Raw genomic sequence first — 4,824 nt, forward strand, 5'->3', positions numbered from 1 at the left:
GAAGGGCAGAAAGGTCATACAGAAGAAACATATGCCCACCTCGTATCGTAGACGTACAATCCCGGTCATACGAATACACGTGACTAAGAAGAAGAAGAAACTTGCACGATTGATCCCGCCTGCCGCCCGACTAGAGGAAAAGAAAACGCTGATCGATTAGGCATGCCGCACGGCGATCACGCGGCGGCCGATCTGGATCGTCGCGGGTGGGCTGAGGAGTGGAAGACCGCCGTCGCCGGTGGCCGGCCAGGGTTTGGACGTCGCCGTTCTCCGCATCGACGGCCGCCGCTAACCACCCCAATCTCCCACGCCGGTAGTTCCAACCCCGTCGTCTCCCACGTCCCGGTCGGCGGTTAGGGAAGTGGCCGGCCACGTCTTGGACGACGCAGTCTTCCGCAACGACGCCGCGTCCGCCGGCTGTAACCGTCCGGACGTCCCACGGCGCCTACCACACTCGTCCAAAACGCCGACGTTGACCTAACTCGTCCGCCGCCGCAGATCTGTCAGGTACCCCCGCTTGTGGATTCGTCGTCTTCCACGTCGTCGCCGTCTTGAATCACGTTGGAGGCTCGTGCCTGAAGGCCCCATCGGCGTTGACGAACAACATCGACACCATCGCTGAAGGTTTGTCACGAGCACTGCAACTTTTTTTTGGGGGGGGGGGGAATCAGAGGGATCTTCAATAGCATTGACATTGTGTGGTGTACAATATTGACCAGCAACATAATATTGTCATGTAAATAAGTGGTGCCAAAGTTTACACGCAAGTCATGCAACTATACACAAAGTACAATCCAGCAGAAGAAATTTCACTGTAGCACCTATGTAGATGAGTTAGATTTAGAAAGAAATCATTTTAAATGCTCATAGGTTAAATGTTGCAATTTATTGATCTATATGTCCCAGTGCATGAACTTAGAATTTAACATGGGATAATGTGTTTTTCAATGATGTGCAGTGTTGGTAGTAACGTGTGTTTAAATGGACGAAGAAACCTCATTTACGGCCGATGATAATGATACAAATGATGTTAGTCGGACCGATAACGATCCTAGTAATGAACATGATGACAGCAGCGATAACGATTCGTGGTCATCATATGATATCTTACCTTCAGTGGATTTTGCAAATAATGAACATGGTGCAAACAGTGAAAATGTAAGTGAAGTCTATTTGATTCCGGTTTTCAATTGGCAGAGTACCGTATGTGTAATAATTTGTCTGTGTTTTTAATTTACAGGAAGATGTGGACGTTGAGAATGAGCAAAATAATCATGAGGAATCGTGGGCCGATAACTTGAGCCAGATTTGTTCAAACATTTTGTATCGTGCGCGGTAGTTTGTAATAGATCATAAAAACTGACATAGTTTCATATGTAATTTTGTAGGAGGGCTTTGATGGTCCTGATAGTGGTGATGACGAAGCAGAGATGGACATTCAGGAGGCTCAATACCAACAATAGAAGTTGGAGACGCATTGGAAGGTCATAGCTATGACTTTTCGGTCACAAGGGGATGTATACATATTCTACAACAAGCATGCCAAAGAACATGGGTCTAAAATCAGGAGAGACAAGGTGAAACGAGGGAAGGGTGCTTCGGGAATAACACGGTTCAGGCGGTTTTTTTGCTCTAGGGTAGGCAGAAGGCAGAGGAGTTTCATAACCATGGAGGGTCGCACCCGCAGGCTTAGACCCAAGACTCGATGCGAGTGCGATGCGGAGATGGTGGTGAAATTTGACAGGGCTCGTGGAGTTTGGTTCGTCGCGTCATTCGTGGATGATCACAACCACGCGATGGATCGACCCGATGAGGTTTGTTTTCTGTGGTCACACAGACGGATTGGAGATGGCACGAGGGCAGAGATACTGGCTATGCAAGGGGCTGGAATCAGTAAGCATATAATGGTGGACAACTTCATCAGTAGGTACGGTTTGTACGACAAATGCAAACTTATTAGGCGGGACGTGTACAACTTTTGCTGGAGGAAAAAAATGAAGCTCATTGCAAAGGGTGATGCTGAGACGGCAGTGGGCATTATGAGGAGCAGAAAGGCGAAGGACCCAGACTTCTTCTTCGAGTACGAGCTAGATAAGGAAGGGCAGTTGAAGTGTATGTTTTGGTGGGATGCACAGTCCTGGAGATGTGGTCGTGTTTGACAGCACGTATAAGATGAACAGATATGGTATGCCGTTCGTCCCCTTCGTTGGTGTTAATAACCACTGCTGCACAACAATTTTTGGTTGTGCCATTGTTTCCGACGAGACCGAAGCGACGTATGTGTGGCTGCTCCAAACTTTCATGAGGGCAAACTGCCAGCAGAAGCCGAAGTCAATTATCACAGACGGTGACGCTGCAATTATTCAAGCGATTTGGAGAGTCCTTTCAGATGTGCTCCATCGTATTTACTCGTGGCATATCGAGAAAATATGCAGAGGCACCTACATTACAAGTCACTCGATGAGTTCAGATCGCTCCTGTACTATGCCACATCTCAAGAGAACTTTGAGGAGAGATGGACCGCCTTTGTCACTAAATGGAAGACGGATAAAACTGAAGAGTGGCTGATCAGGATGTATAGGAAGAGTAGATTCTGGGCAGCATCATATCTTTCAGATGGCTTTTTCCTTTGTATGCATAGTAACCAAAGGAGCGAAAGCCTCAACTCCTCCCTTCACCTTCACCTCGACTATGGTATGACCATAGTTGATTTGGTAGTGCATTATGAGAACTGCATAGTTCACCTCCGTGAGAATGAGGCGCATGATGACTGTGAGGCTAATCAGAAAGTACCACTGGCGGTTACTGAATATAAGGACATTGAGGAGCATGCTGCCAAAGTATTCACTCCTGCTAATTTCTACATTCTGCAAAATGATTTGAAGAAGATGGGAGAAATGGAGATTTTTTAGATGCTAGTGGGAATTGAGCATCAGACCTTCATCATGACATGGCAGAATAATCACAAATTCAGGTATAATGTTGTGTATGAACCAGGTAACTCATAAGAAACTGTATCATGCACGTGTCGCAGGGTGGTTCGGAAAGGGCTGCCTTGCAAACACATTCTCTTTGTTCTACATCATCTTAAATTGTCAGAAATACCAAAGTGTTGTGTCCTCCAGCGGTTGTCGAAAGATGTGAGAGATGGGTTGCCAGTGCAGCGCAAGAGTGATCTTTTTGGTTGGGATTGGTCTGGGCCAGAGGAGAGAGAATGGTACAGTCAAGTGAGCATAAAATCTGTAGAAGCTGCACATGTTGCAGCAAACGATCCCTTCTTGTTTGATGAATTGATGAAGTGCCTAGACAATATAATAGCAAGGAAGAAGATCGGTGTGCTCTAATTGAGAAGCAGGCAATTCAAGGGGAAGAAGGTGCAGCAGGTATATGTGTTCCTGAGAAAGTTTCGATGAAGGGTGCACCTAAGAAAGGCCGGTCAAAGTGTGGCCGTGACGTTACGAAAAAGGATAGACCTAAAGATTTTAGAGAGAAGAAAAATGGTCTGTTGTGCAGTCTTTTCAATTTCCCAGGTCATAACAAGGCGACATGTAGTCTAAACGAAAAGTGAGTTTTCCATTCTTATTTCAGTTATGTTGTGTGTTTGGTTTTACCGACTATATTTTCTCACACGGTTCTTTATATTTCGTTCAGGTGCCGGGCATAGAGAAGTGGCTTTGATCGTGGGAAGAAGAAAACTGGTCACACGAGTCATGTAGGAATAATCTATGTTGATGTTTATTTATGTGAACATGTGTGCGACGCCAGAAAACTTAATAAGCGTTTTGTTTATGAGTCAGAGTCATCGAAACCGGCGAAGTGGGCAAAAAATTCCGTCGCGGTCGCCGACTACTGCGCTATCAGATCGGTCGACTCCCTAATCGCCTGCCAGTACCCCGTCTCATCTTCCGGGTCCCTCGGGTCAGCCACCTCCGCCGGCGGCATCCAACCGGTCTCCGAAGTCGAGTTCCAGATCGTGCGGATCAAATCAGGCGACTCCAACGGGTCGACCTCCTCATGCATCGCCGCCCGTTCCGGCGGAATCTGAAACTCAGCGGCAGCGGCTGGAGGGGCTGACGCGGCGATGGACGCGGCCGGGGCTCCTGCACGAGCACGTCATCCTGCACGCGCCTGAACGGCCGGGCGACAGGGGGTGCGAGGGGCGCGTTTGGAGCGTCTGCGCGGATGCCCCGGGACTTGTAGAAGGAGACAACGGTGTCGAAGTCGCGGCTTTCCCAAAAGCTCCGACGACCTTCGGTGTTCCACGGACCACGTTCTGAAGGGCCCGGCGTGGCATAGCCATTGTTGGTGATGTGTCAGCCATGCGCTAGGCGACACGACGGTGGCACGGGGATGCCGTGCCGGTAGATATCGACGGTCTGAGGCCCGGTGAGGCTAGAGGGCCACAGACCGCCCGGTGCGGCGCCGGCTCCACCGCGGCTTCCGGAGCCTCCCGCACTGCGGCTGCTTCCGGCGCCGCCTCCACCGCCGAACCAACGCCGACCGAAACAGCCGTGTCCGCGAGGCATCGCGCTGGACAGAGCTGTGCCGCAGGCAGAACCGATCTAGGGTTTGAGTTGGGGTTGGGTTTCTGCGTGCGTGAGAAGAGGCGCTGGGCGGGGTGGTTTCTGCGTGCGTGAGAAGAGGCGCCGGGCTGGGTGGTTTCTGCGTGCGTGACAGGAGGCGCCGGACGGGGTGGTTCTTATAGGAAGGAGGCGGGGCAGATGACCCGTCGGGGGTTTGGGAGAACGTCGGGTCAGCAGGGCGCGGGGCGATGCGCGACAGCGGGGCTGGCGGGGCAGCGGCGTAGCGAGGCAACAGGGCGGC

Source organism: Triticum dicoccoides, chromosome 2B (genome assembly GCF_002162155.2).
Source record: "Triticum dicoccoides isolate Atlit2015 ecotype Zavitan chromosome 2B, WEW_v2.0, whole genome shotgun sequence".
Lineage (NCBI taxonomy): Eukaryota > Viridiplantae > Streptophyta > Magnoliopsida > Poales > Poaceae > Triticum > Triticum dicoccoides.